Source organism: Excalfactoria chinensis, chromosome 6, assembly GCF_039878825.1.
Source record: "Excalfactoria chinensis isolate bCotChi1 chromosome 6, bCotChi1.hap2, whole genome shotgun sequence".
Lineage (NCBI taxonomy): Eukaryota > Metazoa > Chordata > Aves > Galliformes > Phasianidae > Excalfactoria > Excalfactoria chinensis.
In genome coordinates this window covers 5719919-5742780 of record NC_092830.1, presented here as the reverse complement: position 1 = coordinate 5742780, position 22862 = coordinate 5719919, and the positions used below count along the sequence as shown (strand labels likewise).

General features: G+C 44.3%; 1 protein-coding gene across 2 annotated transcripts in view; it reads left to right on the top strand.

Annotated features, from left to right (window-relative positions):
- The first annotated feature begins 1321 nt into the window (after positions 1-1321).
- The window catches only part of BMPR1A (bone morphogenetic protein receptor type 1A), a 70683-nt gene continuing 49142 nt past the window's right edge, over positions 1322-22862 (top strand). Inside the window, exons 1-2 of one of the 2 annotated variants that reach the window (XM_072339434.1) lie at positions 1322-1594; positions 18926-18973. The gene's annotated coding sequence lies outside the window, so the exon portion shown is untranslated. The remainder of the gene's footprint in view (positions 1595-18925; positions 18974-22862) is intronic. The other variant, XM_072339433.1, reaches the window with a different exon arrangement.

Here is a 22862-nt window from a genome sequence, read left to right as displayed (position 1 = left end):
CTCTGTAGTATCTGGCCACCTACACTTACTAGGTGTGCCTTTAATTGCTTATGTTTTAAAGGAGTCTGCAAAGCAGATAGGTTTGAATGTACTTCCTCTTTTTTTTTTTACTATATGGGATAGAATGCAAGCTAAGCAGTTGCCTAACAATCCACGTGTACAACACATGTGAACTAGATTACAGAGCCAATGTGCTCATCTTACACACAAAATGGACAACGTAAACTCTATGTGACACTAGCAGACAAAAATGGAGCTGGACTGCGTAGAGGTCAGCACAACGAGCAAAGCAGGGTTTCCCACATCATACACGCATGTGGCTAAGTGAGATTCCTTCCCAATTGGTTACTCTCCAAAAACAGCTTATCTGGGCAGGCAAATGGCCTAAAGGGTGTCTTGGTCAATAGCAGAGGGAAAGCGAGCAGGTTAGTGTGGTCTTTGTTTCCCCCTATGGTTGGCCCTGTGTACAAAGTTCTTGGCACAGAACCGTGTAATGGGACCACGTCAACATGAGAGTAGCTGCCGCTCTGTTGAGTGAAACGTCCGGCCCATGCAGGCTGCTCATCCCACGGCACAGTGTTACTGAAGCTCCTTCTGCACCGCTGCTGGGAGACAGACAGACAAATTGTTACTTCGGTAATGTGTCCTAATGACGACGAGCTTGGAAATGCAATGCAAATCACAGCCTTGAGCAACCTTATCAGTGAGCAGAGAAGCTCGTTGCAGAAGTTATGATGTATTCCAATCTAACCAGCCAGCTTCGTTTATTTAAAGAAACAGGAAATGGAAAAAAGCAAACGAACAACTCCATTCACCGTAATGGCACCCTTATCTCTCCTAAGGCACTGGGGTGTCAAGCTTTCCACAACCACTCTTGCACAGAACTAAAGGACCTGCATGAGGCGCTCATTTTCCAGGGGCAGCTCCCAGCGTCTCCCTCTGCCCCCCCTACATCCCCCCAGACAAAGCAGCTGCGACACCCCCGCTACGCAGCGCTGCCCCTCGCGCCTCTCTGGCGCCTCCTACAGGAGTTGCCGCGCATATTTCACTAGCAAAGCTCTGCTCGACGGCCCTTTGGCCGGCGGTGCACGGAGCCCCAGCCTGCGTTCCCACCCGGGAGAGGAGCTACTGGGGAAGCAGAGCGGCCGGCTTTCTCTCGGGGTGCCCCGTAGCCGTCCCGCCCAGGGCACGTGTCCATAGAAGGGCGGTGGAAGCGGCTCACAGGGGCGGCCTCGCGCCTCCCAACGGCAGCCGTCGCTGCTGCTTCTGCTGCGCGCGCGTCCCCGCTCTCCCCCGCCTTCCGCCGTGCGCGCGGCCGGGCTCGACGGGTGCCGTGATTGGAATCCGGCTCCGGCCCGCCCCGCCCGCCCTCCTGCTCCGCAGGGACGCGCCGGGCGTCGGGAGTGCCTGCCGGGGAGCGAGCCTGCGCCGAGCCGCCCCGCCCCGCCCTCCCCCTCCCGGCGCTCGGCCGCCTTCGCTCCCGTCTTACAGGAGCCGTCGGGGTCCCGGGCGCGGCCTGCGTAACGCAGCGGGAGCGGTTCTCTCTTGCTTCGCCTTCCCTCCCGCCGCAGAGGATGAGGAGCCTCCAGGAGCGGTGAGTGCGGGGTCGGGCCGGCCGGGCGGTGGGGAGCGCCGCGCCCCGGTCCTGCGTTCCACCCCTTCTCGGCCCGCGGGGCTCCGAGCACCGGGCCCTTGTCCCGCCCCCGGCCCGCTCTCCCCGTCGGGCTCGGGCCTTCTGCCCCACGCTCTCCGGCCCGGTCTCTCCCCCAGCCGAGCGCTCGCCGCGGGTCGGGCCGATGCTCGGAGACCGTCGGCGGGCGAAGCGCGGCGGCTCCCGGGGCCGCCGGCTTCCTGCGTGGGCATGGGGCCGCCTGCGGGGCCGGGCAGGCCCGGCGCACGCCGCTCTGTCTGGCCGCCTTCGCCCTCCCCCTGCGTCTGCGCCCGCGGTGTTGTAATTCCAGGCGCGGTGCCGAGCCGGCGGCTGAGCGGGGCCTGCGAGCGGCTCCGGGAGGCCGCGGGGAGCGGGGGCCGGCCCTCCTGCCGAGCCGGGGTCCGCCGCTGCTGGGCGGTGAGGAGCCGCCTGGACATCCCGCGGCACCGTGAGCGTCCGCTGTCCGGTTCCGGTTAAACGCGGCGTTCTCGTGTACCTGGTGAGAAGATGTCCCGAAGAGGCTGAAAAACTTGAATGGCTTTTCATCAGCCTTTAATCTTCTGTACGACTAAGAGCGAATTCGGCATCAAGGAGCGGTGGGAGGCTTTAGTACGTCCGTGAAGCGGTCGTCTGGCCTGTTGTGATGAAGGCCGTACAATGGGGAGGCTGCCAGGTGCGGCATGGTTGTGTTTGTGAGTTGTGTTTTGCTTTCCGTGAGGACGGGCAGTAATTTGGTGGATTCCATATCCAGTCAGCTTCTTGGTGCCTGCCCTCTGTGGGAGTGGAGCAGCTCCTTCTATGATGGCCTGGGCTGGAACTGTTCCCTGACTCGCAGTAGCATTTCATGTAGGAGTAAGGAGCTGCATGAGACCAGTAAGGAGCTGCATTCGGACCTATTATTCTAGCCTATAGTTAGTAAGACCCCCACGTTGTGACATTTGTAGCAGCCTGAAAAAATTACTTGGAATACTTGTTGACACTGTGTATCCTGTGTGTCTTTACTTTGGTTACTTTCATATAGATCTTTCGACACTTGTGGTTTGTTGTGTTAGGGTCTGCGTGGTTTATATTTTTGTATGGACACATGCATGCCCTGCAGGCTCTGAGTGTGGAGTTGCAATATTCAGCTGCCAGTTCTCTGTATATGCCTTTGGTCTCTCTGTTTGGGGACAGTGAATTCATGAGGGCTGATTGGAATCTTTCTCTTTGAAATGAAAAAGATATGGTTTGGAAGGGACCTCTGGATGTCACCGGGTCCAGCCCCTGCCCAAAGCAGGGAGGTCAGCTGTTGGTAAATGGCTAGCAAGGAGTAACACGGAACTTGGAATCTACCAGTCAAATAGCGTTCCTTGGTCCAAATGTGGGGTCCAGGTTCTGTTGTTCTTGACAGTGCTCAGCAAGGTCGTTGCAGTGAGAACTGTGAGCTTTGTTGAGAGACACAGAAGTGCTCGGTGCAGTTGAGTAAGTGGTGTATGTGCTTCTTCTGGGTGCCGAAATCTGGGAACTGGGGGTCTAGAGCATAGTTAATGTAAGTAGTCCTTAACCTTATTCTATGTAGCAGTTGGCAGCTTTTTGAAGTACTCTAAGTTAGGATTAGCAAAGTTTAGATCTCAGCTAGGTTTGAATGTGGTGCTTCTCAGATGTGCAGTAAGCAGCCTGCTCACTTCCTTTAGAAAGGACATGTGTTTCCCATAGATGAAAGTTACTGTGATCTGAGTTGTCACAAAGCATTGGGCTGCAAGGAGAAAAGCATGCTGAAGAAACAATAAATAGCTTTGTCTACTTCCTGGAGTCCTGAAAAGCAAGCAGTAGGTGGGTGGCTTAGGCTTGTATTTATTTTCTCCCTTGGTTTAAAGGTAGGAATGACAACAGTGTTGTATTTGTTCTCCAAGAAGCAAATGGGACATAATGTGACTACCCAACGATACTTAAAAAATGATTAAAACAAGCAAACAAAAACCTAGGGAAGGACTAGCTAAATATTCACTAATGTAAGTGTTATAGTGAGAAACCAAGGAAGGCTGTATTCACAGCTTAAAAGAAAAGAAATTGCTTTGAAAGCTGCAGTGTTAAACGACACTGAATTAATGCAATCTTTCTTAAGTTGTTCATCAGTCAGCATAACTAAGAACTTCTACAGCTTCCCAGAGCAGAAGGAGGCCCACAGATCTAACAGATGTGTCACAAATGTTGAAGTCCCCTTCGTTAAAGTGATCAAAAAAGAGATACTGGTGCTTGCAGTAATTTGATTTATCAAGCCTTCAAACTCACCTTCTTCCCAGCTGTTAAAAGCAAGAAGCCCACAGAAAAAAGCCAACCACTCTGTTTCTTTTTTGTCTGTCGTTGTGGATGGCAACTTCTGTCGTGAGGACAGTATCTCCTTGTAGTGCAGGTAAATGTCTGACACATGGAGCTTCTGAAGCTCTGCTAAGTGGCTGGTAAGCATAGATGGGTAAACAGACAAGATGGCATATGTAAGGGCACGTTCTACAGATGCGAGTGTTCCTCCCTTGCTTTTGTCGAGCATCGGATCTTTCTGTCTGTGTGAGGTTTTTTGTTCCTCGTTTGGTGGGGGGGGGGGGGGGGGGGGAAGGGAACAGAGCACGTCTTCAGTGCCTGGGTTTTGCTTCACATACCTTAATATTTTCTGTAAATAAATCACGTAAGTATTGCAGTAATTTTAAAGCATGTCACTTCAGAGCTGTTATATGTAGGTACGGATGGAGTGCTTAGACACGTTAATGTTCCTCAAATGTGTGTGGGGGTGGGGGGCAGTGTGTGTGCTTGATTTTTGACGGCTGGCTTGCCTGTAGCAGCTGATGATTTAGTGCCTTTTCTTCCTTGAACAAGAGCTGCAAAAATCTTTTGCAGTTGCTCCACCAAACCCTTGCTGATTATTCCTAGTCATGGTGATGTCATGGAGTCTCTGTGCTTTCTAAAACATTCAGTGCTTTAAAGGGAAAGCAGGGAATTTCTGTCTCTCTTTCTTGTCATCACTTAAAAGTCACAGTGAAGTCTGTAGAGCAGTTGATTTTTCTCAGAAATAGTCATTTTATTTACCCCCCTCCCCCAAAGAAGTTTAAAACAACAACAGATCCATGTAAAATTTAGCCCACTATATTGAATCCTTTAAAAGTGATCTGTGGACTGTAATGCATGCTCCTTGGAAGAGGACAGAAAGTTGAAGCAGTCACTTAGGTTTTCTTTACAATGAAGATAAATTAACTTTTGCTTTTTGAAATATCCTTATAACTCAGTATAGCTCTTTTGTGAGGAATTCGGTCCAAAAACATAAGCTGAGTACTTTGCGCTCTAGGCGTATGTTTTGTGCTTCCCTCAACAAAACAAAGCAATTTTTCTCCTGCTCTTTAATATCAAGGATTTCATTTTCCTCTAGGGAGGGTGATTGTTAGGTTCCCTTTGTTTTCCTGTGGGGCTGTGTCCTGGCTGAGAGAGTAAGCTGCAACCTCTGCCTGGTCTGACCACTGTGTGAGATGGAGCGCTCCAACACCACATGGGAATGAGAGGACACTGAAGCTTACTGTGGTCAGTTGACAACTGGAGTATTTTACAACAGTGTTTTTAGTATAACATGAGACTTGAGATCTTCGTTTGTGTTACAGCAGAGAAGAGATGCATGAGTTTTTGGTTATGACGCTGCTGTCAACTCTACACAGATGCTGAGGGCAGTATGATCATTCTCTTTCATATCTATAAAGCAGTAGCTCTAGTCTTTGCCATTTTCCTAGTGGATTTCTTATAGTCATCCTTCTGGCTCATGATTGTGTGGAAGTGCACGGGTTGTGTATGCAAAAAGAGAGGCAACAGCGAAGACTTCAAGTCCGATTTGTCATTCCTATAGAATTTATTGAGGACATATATTGGGTTAGTGAAACTGATGGATCTGATGGAGCATTTCCTGTAAGCTCATCGGTAGGATAGTTTGCCTGTACTACATTCAGAGGGGTTCGTGTTCCTTGGGGTTGAAACCAAGTGTTGTGAATAGCGTGAGGGGCATGTAACTCATTGGAAGTACTTCAGAAGTTTTCAACATGACAGTCTGTGAAGTCATAGGTCAGAGAGTGTGATCCCTGTGGCTCCTCAAAACAGAGGAAAGTAGTTTAAAATGTGTTATTCTTTTTAGTACACGATAGATAATTCAGTTTCTTCATGTGTTTGCTTTGCAAGATGGCTTCGGTCGGCTTCCTTAGCATAAGGTGTGGAAGCACCTAGCAGGTTTTGGTCTGGATTGTCTCAGTGCATCACCCTGCAGAAGGAAAAACATATCAGCCTCATCGTGTTGTGGCTTATAAAAAGTACACGCAGATGTAGCAGGGGTAAGACAGATATCAAAGGAAGTCTCTGAAGTCACATACCAGAATTCAGACCTGCTTGGTGGAAGCTCCTTCCTTTTCACTGTTGCAGCTGTTGAAATTTCCTAAACTTGCTATTCTTGCAGCCTCTTGTCTTAGCAGTGTTAATTATTAACGACTTTTTCTCAAGTTGGGGGGGTAGGGGGAGGAGCTGTTCATGTGCGTTTACACTTCCTTTGTAAGAGCCTGATGCCAGACTATACTGGAAATCAGTGGGTAGAGTCCGAGTTCGGTGGCCCAAAATCATGCAAGACTTCGCTGCTACAGAGAATTAACATTCTGCTCACGAAAGATTTGATGCACATCTTAGTGCATTTCATGCTAAGAGAGAATTCCGTGATTATAGAAGCAGTGAAAAGGATGATGGGGGACGCAGCCTGGCTTCTGCATTCAGATATCATTTTCTAGTCCATTTGTTGGTGTTTTTTTCCCTACTTGTTCAGTTGAAAGTTCAGTCTATAGTGCTGATGCAGGGACACAGGCACCGTGTTCCATAGTGTTGTGCAGGAGTATGAAGGTTCTTTGAAAACAGAGGATGAACAAGTAACGTGGGTGGAATGTTTTAATAGGAAAAGTATTGACTGGAACTAGTAATCCCTATTGCAAATGTAAGAGAGGAGAACAGTGAGAGCAAGAGTGGTTTGTAGTTGATAGAGCAGTTGGAAGCACAAAGAAAAACAGAAAGATGTGCAGTGTGTTCTGTGTTCCCTCTTGCTGCCTATCTTCTTTCCTGAAAGAGAAATACAGCTCTTCCAGAACTCCTTGGAGCAGGTTTTAGAAATTCTTCTGTGCCTTTTTCTGCCTTGGACTAAGGAAAAGCTGTTCAGAACCAGCTGCTGACCTGGAAAGCTGAGAGTGCACGACAAGACAGGATAGGGATACTGCACAGGAAGGCTCTGCCTGCTAATGAGCTACAGCCGTCCTCAGATTTAGCACCCAAGACATGGACTATCCTCAATTCAGATCAATGCATGAATTTCAGTTTGTTAGTGATACTGATCATTGAGTAGAAATGTCCCTGAAGGAAGGAACTAAAACCAAACAGAAACCTTCAAAGCAATCTGAATAAAACTGGTTTCTCATGTATCTTCTCAGAGAGAAACCAAGAAATTAACCTCGCAGAATTTAAAAAAGAATAACTTCTTTGTTTTTATATGTTGACATTTGTCTCTTTTTGTTATCTATGTTTCCTTAATTGCAACAGTTTAGTCTATTTTATGATAGTATCCTATAGAAAATGGTCTCTGGGAACGTTCTGAGGTGCATGCCACTCATTAAGGCTGAAGGTAATGCCCTTCCTCACCTGGGCAAAATGTTATTGTAAGCTTAAAAATGTAATAAATAATGTTAGGTTTTGAAACCACGTCTGTCACAGTTGCTGAGCTGAATTTAATGATCCTACTTGGGATAACTGCTCTTTAAAATCTGTAGCGTGGGCTGGGCTTTAAGAACAGTTCTTGGTAATGCCCGAATCTTCTGCTTTGGTTTGCAGAATGAAGCTTGTTTTCACCTGTGCTAATTCCATTCCTGTTGTCGGTTACTACTGGTGCATGAATTGATTCTTACTGAAGCAGTTGAAGTTGACAGCCACCGATAGTGGCCTGTTCTGATCTTAATGTTTTCTAATACAGTTTTGGGATATGCTGAGATTTTATTTTATTTTATTTTATTTTTTTCTTTTTCAACTTATGGTTAATGCAACTCTTTTGAGAAAGAAACAAGAGTTTGAATGTTCTTCCATTCTAAACTTAGAGCAGAGGACTCTGGTGAAGCGAAGGAATATCCCCATATAGCTGATATTCTACAGTTTCCCACTCTTAAAATGTCATGGAAGGAATGCAGTTAGAGAGGTGCCAATTTGGGCTACAGCAGGAACTGTGAAATAAAACCTGATCCATACAGGACAGTTTGTATTCAAACCCAATCCTCTGTTGAACTGTTTTTTTCCTATAAGGCCACTCTTCACTCCTCCACCTCTCTTCAAATTCACAAGTTTTTAAATGTAGAGATGTTTCTAATTTAGGAAATTATTTTGGTGTAATGAACTAAAACAGACAAAAGGGGACGAAACTGAGGGAGGTCAAAAACCAGATGGAAATAGAAAATTTGAAAACATCTAGTTGAAAAAAAAAAAAAAATCAGAAAACCCACCCTTGAAATAATGGAATCTAAATGCTGAAATCATACATCTGTTTGGCAGCTGTGCATTCCTTAGCCTGGGGTTCTGCTGCAGAAATGGCGTTAGTAAACTTCAAGAAAAGGTTTCAAATGCGGCTGTATAATATTTATGCCTCTTTGTAATGCTTCAGGTAATAGTCCTAGAAATCTGCAGGAGGAAGCAGAGGAGGTGGAGGGAAGAGGTGGCAAGCTGATGGAAGAGTGGCCACCTTTGGCAGTAAGCATCCATTGCGCTTATGCTTGTTACTGCGTGAAATTCTAACCTTGTCTTTCTCAGTGTTTTTTTATGAGTGCCTTTTTAATTTCTGCTGAGTTTTAGTTATCAAAAGGTGAGTTGGTCACAGGAAAGAATAACGGAATAAGTAGGACTCGTGTATGAATTGGCAGCATGCTACTAAAAGAGGAAGAAGTAAAAACCCAGCCTCAAGTGTTTTGTTCCCAGCAATGGCCAGCATTACCGTTCTGGAGAAGAGAGTGTGAGAGTCTGTAGCAGGTAGCTGTAGAATTACACCCCTCTGTGGCAGCTTCCTGAATCCCAGCAACCAGAAGATAGCTGAGATGTTAAATGCTTGTGTATACATCCACAGCAAATATGGAAGCAGAAGTGGGGCTTGGAGCAAGTAGTTTCAGGAGACAAAGCAGTGGAACAGCAGCATGGCAAGGAAAGATGGATAGGTTTGAGCTCAGCAACACAGTAGAGGTGAGGTATACAGAGAGATGAGGCACTAGAATGCCTCTTTCATGAGCCCTTCCCTAGAAGACTTCCTTCAACAGAGACCCATTTATCTCCTTTCTCCGAACAGAGCTGCATGGCACCTCTTTAACTGTACTTTTCCTCATGGTGAGCATTCCATTGTTGCAGTTTCTGATTATTCCCTCCTGCATGTGTGACTTCATAGCATGATAGGAGATTTCCAGCCATTGCAGTTCAGTCAGTAAGTCCCTCCACACAGTTCATTACTTTTCTGTACATACTTTGAATTGACTTGTTTGTCATATACAACAAGAAACTGGAGCAACTGAAGGTGCATGCGCTGCCTCATGGCTACAGTCTCATTGAAATCCAAGAAGTCTAGGTGGATAGGTGGCACAGCTGTCATGCTGCAGGCTCTTCAGGAGGTACAGGCTGGAGTGCTGCCTTTCCTATTTGATAGCAATGGAAATGAGGAGCTCTGACTTGGGATGGGTAAGCAGTAGTTCATAGAGAGTGGGTTGGGATTAGCATGCAGGTCAGCATGGGTAGTGTTGGTGAGCATCTGGTAGCCTTTCGTGATGAAGCAACTAGCTCAGTGGATGGCAGGGAGCAGCAGTATCATTTATGTTGTCTTCAGTAAAGCTTTTGACAGTGTCTCTTGTAATATCTTTGTGGACAAACAATACAAGACAGACAGTAGGATAGCTTCTGAACTGCCAGATTCACATGGTTCTGATGAGCAGCATGAAGTCCAAGTGGAGAGGTCAGTGCTAAGCCCAGTACAGTGCAGTACCTTTGGTGGAGATAACTGCATGGTGGGACAGAGTACACCCTCAGCAAGGCTGTAGGAGTGTTTGATAAGTCAGACAGTTTGTGCAGTTGTGCAGAGGGATCTGGGCTAGCTGGAGAAATGAGCAGAGGGGAGACTCATGTGAACCTGATTGAAGGGAAATGCAAAGCCCTGCACTTGGGGAGGAATAATCTTGTCTACTGGTTCAGAATAGGGTCTGACTGCCTGGAGGGCAGCTTTGCAGAAGGGCCCTGGTAGTCCTGTTCAGCGAGAACATGAGCCAGCAGTGCGCCCTTGCAGCAAAGTAGGTGAATGGTATCTTGGGCTGTGTTTGGAAGAATGGTGCCAGCAAGTCAAGGGGGGTGATTAATCCCTTCTCAGCGCTGGTGAGACACCCGGAACATTGTAACCAGTTCTGGCTTACCAGTACAAGATGGATATGAATGTCCAGAGAAGGGCCATCAAAGGACTGGAGGAGCTGTAATATGAGGAGGGGCTGAGAGATCTGACACTTGAGCCGGGGGAGAAGAGCTCAGGGATTTCCTCATCAGTCTGTAAAAGTTCCTGATGGAAGAGCAGAACAGAGACTGTACCAGTCTGCTCAGTGATGGGACAAGAGGCAATGGGTGCAAAGTGAAAGAAATGTTATTTAAGCATAAGAAACACCCTTTTGCCTTTGATTTTTAATCCATTTAGAAACTGTTGATGGTCAAACAATGGGATGGATTTGCCCCGAGAGGCTGAGTAGTTTCTGTTATTAGAGATACCCAGAATGTGACTGAACACAGCTCAGTGCTGCATGGAGGTTCCTGCTTTGAGGCAGTCTGCATGGGCTGCTTTGTACCTCATCCATGCTGTCTTCTGTAAATCTAGCATTAGTTGGTCAGCATTAATTTACTGAAACCTGGCTCACTCTAGATAAGCCCAGGTATTTTGTTACGTTATATTCCTTATCCCCCTTGGCTTTTCTTTGTATTTTCTTCTGAATTTCTCAGAGCGTTCTTTCATCTTACTCTCATTTGTTATTTTTTTCTTGTCTACTCTCATGTCAATTGCAATTTCTTGTGGTTTGTTTTAACCTGGCTGGGTAACGGCGCCATGTCTCAAATCTTGTGGCTATTTCATCATGTGAACAGATCCACTCTCTCCTCCCTCTGCTTCTGTTGTACCAGCTGCATTTTAGATGGAAGTTGGGGCAAGGTACTACAGTAGTTCATGCTTGGTTACTCTACTGAACTGGCTGGAAACTCACATCCCTTCCTAGTGGCTTTGCCACTTGCTCTGGCATAGAAAATAGTTGAGCAGGCTGCTAGCACAGAAATAGGCATTTTTTTCTCCCATCCTGTTGCAGAGTTGCCAGGTTTCAGCATTCTAACTATTGCTGAATAATCTTAGATATGTGTTTTTGTTGTTTTTGTTAGTATTTTAATGTATTTTTTTCTTAAGAGCCAGCTGGCTTACTTGTCTGCTGCTGAGTATTAGCCAAGTGGTGGAATGCGTTATTTGTCAGATAAATTACCGGGGTCAAGAGTTTAAGGAGAATCAATATCAATTTGCTCTCTCCTCACTTTACTGTTTTAAATCTGTTGTCTCTGATAAAGTGACCATAGAAGACATGGTGGTAATACTGAGTATTGCAGGCAGTCAAGCGTAACTGCTGTATGTGGCCACATGGTGTAATAAACTATAATGTGTCTGCATAGGTATTCACACATGCAGGCAGAGTGGAGAAGAGGTATTGGAGCTTTTATAAGTGAAGCTTGTATCTCACTTGTTAGGCCTTCGAAGGAATGCCAAGTCTGGTTAACAGCAATCTTGTTCAGGAAGTCGTTGTGAAGTTATGGAATATTCATTGTGTCCTCAGGAAGGACAAATCCCAACATTACCCCAACATTTCTTCTATAAGAGGGGATGGTTCTTCTGCCATGTGCAAATAATTGATTAACATAAAGGCGGGGGGGAGGGGAAGGAAACAAAACAAGAAATTTTGCAGTGGAAAGGTATGAACAGGCTTTTGGGAAGCAAGCCTCTTGCATTTTGTGTTTAGAAATGCTTTGAAAAGTGGAATGGATAGTAATGGAACATGTAGAGGATACAGGTGGCGTGGACTGGCTGTAGTACTACTGAATGTCTGGATGGTAAGATATCAGATGAGATATGGTAAGTGCAAAGTAACAATTCTAATGGGTTGAAATAGTTAAAGACTCTAAATTAGGTATCAGTGCTCTGGAAGATTTTGGATAGTTTTCCTAAGAGCTCTTCATTGTGAAGCTCCGACTTGAGCTCACAAATATGTTTACAATGGTTTGTCTGACTCGCTTCTATCCAGTGCTAGTAATTGTGGCCAGGTGGAAGGTTGAATTTGTTTGCTAATCTGACTGAAAACTAACCCTACAAAGAAGACCTTAATTTCTCCCTCCAAGAGACCAGATGTGAAGTAATGGGGAGGAGGGGCAGCACCTCCATTCTAGCAAACAGCACAGTCTTAAATATGTTTAAGTCAATTTTGAAGCAGAATTCTATACTGTCATTGTAAGTTGTTTTTTTTATTAAATGTGATTATACAGCTGTGCATGTTGATTGTACATAAACATGCATGTGATGTAATTCTGATAACACAATTTCAACAATCTCATTAAAACAAGAAGGTTGGTCTTTTTTTTTTCCTTCCCCCAGAAGTACTAATGGGATGCAGTTCTAAATAGTCTTGTGCTTCTCATGGCCAGGAAAGAGAAACAACTGAAAGGCAATGTGGTGGTAACCTATCAAACATGAAATGAAATTAAGAAATTGATAGGGAGTAATTTTTCACCTCTATTTTTTCTTTTCCACAATATAAGGAGAGGCAGGTGGAGTCTTACCCTCCTTGCAGTGAATACTCGAGCTGAAGAGTCAATGCCACAATACGTGGTTGGGGCCCAAAGTATCTTCCAAGTTTCAGTTCACAGAAATTTTTTGAAGGATGTGTCCATTAGTGGCAGTAGTATGATACCTGTAGCCATTCTTAGGCACTGCATGGGCAATCCCTAACTGGGGAAAACAGGAAGAAGTTGTTCCTGCCTCCTGTTCTTTCGCTACACGTCTGGTAGCAAGGCGGTGTCCCACACAGAACTCAGCCAGACATCTGGTAGAATCACTATGCTAATTCTTCTGCCTTTTATCACACTAGCACACACACCCAGTCACGTCAGCTCCTCTGCTGTTATATTCAGGAGTGACTTTCACACCTACTTTTTGTTATATCTCACTGACGTCTTGCTGCCTTGATTGACACATTCATTGGCTTAGGTTTAATGATATGGCCATCAAACATGAAGTAACGTGTTTTTACTGTCTAACTTGTCTTGATTTTTCTGTTCGGGTGTTTTATTTTGCTTGGTGTGGAAAGTCTGATGATATAGTTTCCTAAAGACTGCAGCAGTACAGCCAGATAGGCTTCCATTGATGTCTGCAATGAAAATCTGCTAGACGAATAAATAACTAGCAGACTGAGGGCGGCTTTAGATAAGCAAGCCTAACAGCTAGGTGTGCTAGAAAGGCCAGTTCTGTGCTCTGTTAACACCACCCATGTGTGTCCTCACCTCTTGCTTTAAAGCAACCCTGGCACTCCTGTGATACCATAGGAAGTTTAATTAAGTCTAAACTGATTACTTTTTTCTTTTCTTATTTCCCCCCCCCCCCAGCCATAGGTTTCTGGTTTTTGCTGCAGTTGGGTCAGACCAGTATTGGTTTGTGAAACAGGATGCCCCTTCCAAATGCAGCTTAGCTGTAACGTAGGTTGCCTGTGGGCAGAGCTGCAGTTTGGGAGTATTACCCATTTTGGAACACTGCTTTTCATTACCTTAAGTAATAGTCTTCCTGTGTAATCTGCTAATGTACATGAAGTATGTTCTTCCCACACACCCCAAAAAAAAACGAGATGAGCAGAAACTTTCCCATCCCTACCTCCACCTTTGTACTATTCCTTTTGCTGCAGTGTCTTCGGTTTTAGTTTTGTTAAATGTTTCTGTATCTTGATGTAGTATGTAAAATTTGGGATTGGAGCAAATTCCTGACACCAGACACTTGAAAGGCAGGGCATGGGTTTGTGGATCAGATGTTTTGGTGAGGTGGTGGTTATCACACTGTTTTTGTTTTGAAGGTCTTGAGCTGTATTATTTCCTGTGTTAGGACCAGAAGTGTTGGGTGAACTTGTTGCTCCTGATGAGGGGAAAGTCAGGATATACATTCTACCAGCTACTAAGAGGCAATTTGATGGCAGAAGATGGGAGAGAAAACTGTGCTTAGAGGAATATGTATGTCAGTTGAGAAGTGGGTATGTTGTGAAAGGCAGCAAGGGTGAAACTATACAGGATATGGGGAGAAATCTGGGCCATTTACACTGGGAAAATATATGTACCAAAACAAAACATAAATCTTTAGGAAATTAGGCCTTCCTGGGTCTGCTGCTCATCATACAATTGATTGGATGTGTGGTGGATTATTATTATTACTTTCCCTGAATGAAGAGAAAATTTGAGGTGGAAGAATCATTAGAGCTGTCAGAACCAGAAATACCGTGAGTGCTTTGTTTCATAGCTAAGGCAGAAGTACTTGAACTAGGATTTTTGTTGTGTTTTCTTCAGGTAACTGGGGCTTCTTCTTTATGTAGTAAGGACAGATGTAACAAATTTTCTGTTCTCAAATCCAAAATATTCTAGGTATTCAAAGAAGCTAGAGGTGACATAAGCCTCGCAAGTGAAATAAGGGTGCTTTTGTTTATGATACACAAAGCTGGCTTGTAGTTACGAATGGAGGAAAGCATTTGAGATCTGAATACAGCAGATTTAAGTGTGTTTTCCAAAGAACTGCAGCAGCTGAAGCAGAAGACCCAGTTTTTGACAGCACACATAATGGAAACAAGTGCCATCGTAACAGCACTGTCGGTGTGAGGGAATACTCTAAAAATACAGCAATGAAATGTGCAACAGGGTCAGAGGAGCACTGATGTGCAGCCAAATGATTATGTATTAGCATGTGTGCAGTCCCCTCTCCTCCACTTACTTGAACTCATACTATTACAGAAAGCTAGCTTTGTATAAACTGCTTTTTGCGAGATAGCTTAATCTTGAAAATGCCTTGGTTTCCCGCATGCTGCTCTTTTGCACTGAATTTTCCTTCCAGTGGGCAGCAGAGATTGTAATTCGGAGCATGTGCTTTTGGGAGGTGTACTAGGAATTACTTTATCCTCATGGAAACAGATTTCCCAATGCTCTTGAATTTTAAGTTATAATTTAGAATGCAAGTTCTTAATATTTTTTTATTATTTTAAAATAATACAGGTAGATTGTTTGGAAGATCTGTTTCTCTACTCTTGCAAGTGGTAATGTAGGTTTTAACTTTGGGTGGCTATACTTACTTCAGTTACAGTCTGGTAGGACTGCCTGTGCAACAGTGCATTAAGATTTGATATCTGAAGTGGCATTTAACTAAAAGTGCTAGAATTCCCAGTTGTAGTTCTCTCATGAAATGAAGTATATTCCAAGGGATTATTAGTTTAGGATGGCACCTGTCAGGCTTTGCATTACAAATGCACTCAAGACTAGCACGATGAAAGGAGGATGCTTTCCATTTCAGCCTTCAGAACTTTCTAACAGCAGTTATTTATTGTGCTACTGTCTATGAAATGTAATACATATGTTTTTATTGATATGTGGTCTGTGGCCTTCAGAAAGGTTACAACTGTGAAGCCGTGAAGTTTGTTACAAGCAGGTAAATTTCCTGATGCTACATTCCACTCCTTTTAGATCTAAACGTTTGGGCAAGAAGGACGAAGTCTCATCCCTTGTAATTGTTCTCCCTTTCTGGTGTGTTTCTGAAAGTTGAGTGTTGCTGGGATTTGCTTGATTGGTTTTGTTTCTTTGTTCCCTCCAGTTATTGGCTGTAATCTTTGCTGGTGTGAAACTTGTGCTGAAGTACTGAAGATTTGTGTGAATGTCCTCATAAAGCTTTCACATTCCTGTTTTCAAACTGCTGTTTTGGAAAACAGCTTTAGCAGATAATATCTTTAATAAAATATGTATACATTGTGTTAGGCTGGTGGATTTTATGCCTGTTGAAGACTTGAGGATTACTTGATGTTTTTAATGCTATTTTTATATATGCTGCTTACGTGCAGTACCCCAGCAACAGGTCCTGGGGTTCAATACACAGCCTGTGGAAAGGGGAGAAGCTGAAAGTTCAAGGTAGGAGGGGAGGGCACTACTACAGGAAAGACTGAGAATGGAACTGATACATGGGCCTTCTGGAAAAGAATCAGTGCTAATAACTTTGTGCGAGCCATTTAAATCTGTCATGTAATCACACTATGGTGGCTTGAACTTCAGTTTTGAAGTATAAACATACTTGTTTTTCCATTCCTGAGCAACAGTTTGAATAAATTTTATTCCAAACAAGTAAGGGTCATTAAATGTATTTTAAAAGAAGAATAAATGACTCTGTGTTTTTAGAATATTTGTGAATCTTTCTGCTAATCTTAGGTTAACACAGAAGTACTATGTGAAGCAGCAAATGGTTAGAAATGGTGATGGTGCTTTCACTTTCAGGTATCACATAGCAAACTGCACATCAGAAATAAGTGATCCAGAAGTAATTGTCCATGGATGAATAACAGATAATAGCCCTAATACAGATTTCCTTGGGGAGAAAGTGAAGATTCAGAGTTGAGTCATCTGAAAAACTGAAGGTATCGTATATGATGCATACAGCAAAATGACTGCGTAGCTTTCTGTAAAGTAGGAGCTCATCTGTGGCATCTGTGTTAAGGTGTTTGTTCTGGTCCAAACAAAAAGAAAGCAGTTAGATGTTGCTGTTTGTGATCCTTGTCATGCTATAACCAGTGTTAAGAAATGGCTGTAGTTTGTGGGTGTTGGTTGGCTTTGTTTCATTTTTGGTAAATACATCAGAATATAGGTAAAGGTGATACTTGCAAACATCCTGTCTACTCTTAAGTTCTTTTCCATATTTTAAGCCTTCTAGAAGACCCCAGCAGAGCAGCATTTGACCTTCCCTGGATCCTGGGGATTTATCATTAAAGCACTGTTCCAGTTTACCACCTCAGCATTAGAAGTTGTTTCCATTTTGTAGTTGGGAACGAGGAAGTGCGAGTTAAGGACCGTGTATCTAAAGATCTTTCAGCTCTGAATTTCCATTACTGACTTGGTAAATATATTTTAAAAGCTAGGCCCCACACTCGAATTCCTGGCAGCCTTTGTTGCTAGTTGCAACTCTTTGTACCACACAGATATCCAGAAGACTTGCAGCCCTCCCAGGATTCCTTGGGGGCTTTTTTTGTGGTCCTGATAGAGTAACATTCCCTGGAGAAGGCTCTGGGGAGAGCTCACTGTGGCCTTCTAGTACCTGAAGGGAGCATTTAAACAGGAGGGAGGGAACAGCTGTTTATGAGAGTGGACAGTGATAGGACAGGGGAATGGTTTTAAACTGAGACAGGGGAGGTTTAGGTTAGATATTAGGTGGAAGTTTTTCACACACAGAGGGTGGTGACGCACTGGAACAGGTTGCCCAAGGAGGCTGTGGATGCCCCATCCCTGCAGGCATTCAAGGCCAGGCTGGATGTGGCTCTGGGCAGCCTGGTCTGCTGGTTGGCGACCCTGCACATACTGGGGGGGGGGGGGAGGGAGAAAATAGATGATCACTGTGGTCCTTTTCAACCGAGGCCATTCTATGATTTGGTAATGCATTCAGTAAGTAAAATTACTGCTGCTGGAAAAATGTTTTTTTCAGCTTGATCTTTCCCTCTTACATTGTGCTGTTGCTTGAATGATTGATAACTTATTTTCTTCAAGTCTTTGTCTCTTATCTGGTAGTGTAATGGTATCTTACTGATGGCAGTATGTTCAGAATGGTAAAAATGTTGGCTATTTTGTTGACAGGAGCACACTGAATTGCAGCCGCCTTTCTTCATGCTATGGAAAACTGGGAGAAAAAAGGGCAGCAGTCTGTAAGATCAGCTTGTGTGTTACCTTGAGGCAGAGCTTGGCTGTGTTATTTTTGTGCATGTGTGCAATGGGAACACTCAGACTCAGCAGTGTGGTTGCATCACAGACTGCGTGCGTATAGTTTGGAAAATGAATAAATTCATAGCTAAGTTGACCCTCCCCTTTGGGTTCCAAACGAAGTTCTGTCGTGTGCGATATCCATGTGTGATTCCGTTCCGACACGCTAAGTTACGTCAGCTGCCAAAGAACTGTTCTCTGTTTTAACTGACTCCTCGTTCCCCGCTGACCAGAGCAGTGAAAGTGAGGTGCCCTCGGAGCGGGGCAGCGCGGAACAAACAGACCTTCATGGCTGCACTGAGAGCTAATTGTTCCCAGAAGCACAACTGCTGCTGGCTTGCCGTGTTAGCAGGAAATCACTGGGCATATCGGCTCGAAATGACAGATCCAAATGCGAGGTAGGCTGGGTTCCTCCATTTTGCTTCAGGAAAGAAATATGGGAACAGCGGCAACAACAAGTTGTCTTTCCTATTGGAGCAGAGCGTACCCGAGTAGATGTGTTCCGCGCTAGCAGCGCCGAGATGCCATTTTAAGAGGTTAAATTACTTTCTAAATGCTGCTGCGAAGGAGGAGGGGAGGAAGGGATCAAGTTACCCGCTCGGCATTCCACAGCCCGGGCTGCAGACACGCTGGCGAGGCTGAGGCGCGCAGCTGCTCTGCTCCGCCCCACCCGGCGGCCTGCGCGTCTTTCCCTGCGCCTCGTCGTGCGCGGAGCGCTGCGTCCAATGCCTTTCTGATGGGTTTTGGGTTTGGGCTCTGTTCTTTGTTCCAAATAAGCGTAAGAACTCGCTCTGCAAGTATAGCTTTCTGTAAATTCGAGGTCAATGTTTACGGTTTTCATAGGGACCTAGCTTAATGTATTCTGTTTTTTCCCTCAACCTGAATACAAAATAGCACTTGGAAGGGCTACATGGTTTCCCTTGAATGTTAACATTGTAGCAATGCTCAGATGCACCTGGGAAGGACGATAGCTCCGTACTTAACGAGGCCCTTTTAGACCTTTCACAGTCCCCAAAAGACAAAAAAACTGCAGGAGAAAATCACGGAGGTTGTTTTTATACCATGACTATATTTGCATCTAAAGTTTGGAGTCGACTTTGGAACAGAATGCTCTGTGCAATATTTATTGCAGTTGTTATGGTCTAAAGATACTGCAAAGTCAGCTTTTATCTACTCTTCTTGTAGGGTCATTAACGCATCTGTGCTCTTCTGAGGCTGCATAAATACTTCCAGGTAAGAGAAACTCGGGAAGGAATACTAATAAGAAATTCCAACTGTGTCCAGTTGGGTTAATTTTTGTGTGTGTGAAAGAGAGAGCGAGAGAGAGGTTTCCCTTCTCTCCATTTTAGTTCACATTGTGTATCATTGTGCCACTTCGGTGCCCTTAAGCTTGGGGCTTATCTTCCCTCTACCTTCTGCGTGAGACCACAAAAAAATGAGACAAATAAGGACCCATGACTTGCTTCAGGAGCTAAAAACAACTCTGTTTGTGGGCCATCTTCATCAAGGACACAAGATTTTATGTTTATTGCAGCTTGAATGATGAACACTGGGTATCGAGTGCTGTGAAACGTAGGAAGTAAATCAACTGCAAAAATACAACCGATTGGAGTTGTGTTATTTTTACAAATAACAAGAAGCTGTTAGATCATGGAATTTTTCATCATGGCGTGTAACCTCTTCGTAGCAAAAGAGGTAAAACGATCCTGATTGTGGTTAGCAATGCAGCTCTCATCCAAGGAATTCCTTTTACTTTCCTCCCTCCTCCCAGAAATAAAAGCAACAGCTCGCTGAAACTGGGAGTCCTGTGTCAAAATTCCCCAGTTGTTTTAGTTAGCATGAAGCACTCACTAAGAGTATTTTGTTCCAACGGAGCTTGTTTCTTTCTCTTTATCCCTGTGTTCTGCTTGCCCAGGTTTAAACTGATGTTTGTTTCACTGCAACTAGTCTTTTGCCTTCCTTCTCTCCTACCAGGAATACCTCTGATAGAGACTGCTGAACTTTTCATCTTCCCAGCCCCAATACCTCAGAAATCTACTCTCTGCACACTGCTGTCCACTGCATGTGCTCAAAACTGTGAATGTAAGCTCTCTTGGAAGGTTGAATTTACCTCTAAAGAACAAAGTGAAAATGGAGTTTGCATCTCAGTTTGTTTTTTCAGTAAGACCTGATAAATTTAAATGACTTGGTCATCTCTTCAGCCATATTCTTCTTACTATTTGCTCAGCTCGTTGTAGCCTACTTCAAAATGTGTGTGCTGTTGGTTAAAAATATTTATTCCAGAACAGCGGTATGCATTGGATGCAGCTGCTGCTGACTTAACAAAGGTAAATGCTAGAAGAAAAAAGGGGGGGAAAACCACAAACGCAAACCCTTTTTTTCTGTTCCAGTGTGTACGTTTGCAACAGGCTCTAGTGCAATTCAGGTGGAAGGTTTCTTCATTTTCAATCCTGAACCTGTGTGTCATGACTAGAAATGAGAAAATGGCTATTAATTCACATATTTTGCATTTTCTTTAGTTACTGTTGCGGATGCATCAGCATCAAGTAGTTTAGCTTTGATTGTGAGCTGCCTATGCTGAGGCTAAGGGTAGATTAATGGATGCTGAGCTCTGTGTCAAACTGCAGCACGGACACCTGGCTTTTGCTTCTCTTGAAAGAGCTGCTGCAGCCAGGCTGAACATTAGCAATGAGCATATCTGAGTTATGTTGCTTCTGCCCACGCATGCTTACCTTGCAAAATGTTTGCATAGATCTTCATAAAAACACTTCCCTTAATGTGCCGTGGCAAGCTAGAAAATTATTTTGGCACTGAAATAACGCAACGTTTAAGCTAACAACTGAGCTGATGGATGTTGCTAGTGCTGCTTTGTCTCTGGAAGTTTTCAGATGTTCATTCATCTGTCTGTGCAGTGAGATAATGGCCAGATAGGTAGTTACCCTGTGCCTTTCCCTTATGTTCCAGCTAGCAGTTGTGGTGCCCCCAAAATCATCGCATCAGTTACTTGAGGAACCTCATCCTTTGTTTCTGTGGGTGGTAGCTCTGATCTGCAATTGAGGGAGAAAAAAGCAAGTTGTGAGACCAAGGTTAAACCTCTTGACTTACGATTCACCTGAATTAGAACAGAAATAGCAGCTAGCCACTCTGCAGGCTCAGTCTTCTAGGTGGCGGTCTCTAGTATGAGAGACACTGATGGGGTGCAGTGACTTGATGGAGCAGAGCTACTCAGCCAGCCAGAGGCTGAGGAGTGATGACCAACCTGCTTGTTGTCAGCTGGCTGAGGGGCCTTCTAGTGGGTTGTCCCTGAAGTGCGTTTTCAAAGGATGAAAAATTAGTGGTTATAAGTTACAGCAGAGTAACTTCTTACTGGATGTAAAAAATCAAAAAAATCACCATTAGAATGGGAAGCATTGCTGAGAGAAGCTGCAGGAGTGCTGTTCTTGGATGTGTTGGAGATGCTGCTGGACAAAGTGCTGTGTAACTCAGCCTGACTTTGAATTGGGATTTGTGGTGTGTGTGGAAAGCTGGATGAGAAATTTTGGAGGCTTCTTCCTGGCTCAGTGAGCCGGTGTCTTGTCTTGGAAGCAAGTCAAGTGTATGGGATTGCTGGCTGATGTGGTCTCCTCATCTTCCTCCTGAGCTCTGACACTTTGCATCTTGTATGCTCACTTACTCCATGTACTAGCTTGCTTGCTGAGTCCTTACTTGGCATTCTTTGTCTTGACTAAGAATGAATGGAGAACAGGAACAAGGATCACTTGAAGTTGCTCAGCGGCAGCCATTTGTGTTTACCTGGCTGCAGTGGTTGTTTGATTTGTATGTTGTGCCAAGGAAGGAATAAGATATCTGGAACTTCAGTGTATAATTTGCAACTGTACTATCACCTTCCTTTAGTTTTATAGTTGAAGGGAAGACTTGGCTAACAGAAGTGGCATTGAACGATCCTTTGTTTCTAGTAGATATTTCTGAAGTGGGCAACCTCAGAAAATTTCATTTTTCATTTCACCTCTAAAAATCAGTTACCTACCACAAAGATCTGTTTATTTCTGATGGCACGCTGTCTTGCTTTCTGGAGGTTTAGGTTGCAGCATGAACAAGTATGTAGGCTTGTTTTTCTGTTCATCCCTTGTTTGTGGTAGTCGCATATTCCCTAATTTAAGCATGTCTGTATGTAGAGAACTGAGGCAGGAGAGCTGCCAAATGGCTTAGTGCTACAGGCTATCTGAAAATCTCCATCTGAATGTTTTGTCAGTGGGAGCTGCTGGGTAGGTGCCTAGCATTTTTTAATTTGGTTTTTTTTTTAGTCTGATCATTGAATTGTCTAAATGGATTTGGACTCCTATTTTGCTTTAAACCTTTGCACTCGTGTTATGTAACAGAAGTAATTATTTGCATAGCCTTGTGCTATAACAGCTCCTTGTGATGGTTTTTGAAAATACCAGTGTTTGTGGCCTGGGAAAGCCAGCGTAATGCCATGTCTGTTAGATGTTTTCTGTTTCTAAGAGCGTATTTGAAACAATGGAAAGACTTTAAAAAATGCTGAAGTTCTGAAGTGTTTCTTGTGTCAGTGTTAGATTTGGCAATGGTTCACAAACACAAGGCTGGAAAGGAGTAACTCTTAATGTACTTGTTGTAAGACGCATGGTTTTTCTTCAGATGATAAAAGTCTACTGTAGAACTTAGAAGTAAGCTGCTCCCCTTCCCCTTTAAGTGAACTAATTGTTTATTCTTTCCTTTTGGGAGGTAGGATTTGAAATAGCTATGTGTGGAACTCTTGGTCTGCGAGCAAGTATTTTTAAAATGCAATAAATATATATGGATGGAAATTTTTTTCCAGCAGAAGTTCAAGCATGTCGGGTTTTCTCAGGACAACGATAACATTTCTGTTATAATGGGTAATAAACTTCACCAGATTCTGGATTGCTGTTATCGCTATCTGCTAGATGCCACTAAGCTGGGAGAAGGTGATCTGCTTGAGGGTAGTAGGGCCCTGCAGGGAGATCTGGATAGGCTAGATTGGTGGGCTGAGGCCAACTGTATGAAGTTCAGCAGGACCAAGTGCTGGGTCCTGTGCTTCGGTCATAGCAGAGGTGGGCATGGTGGTGATGAATTCATGGTCGGT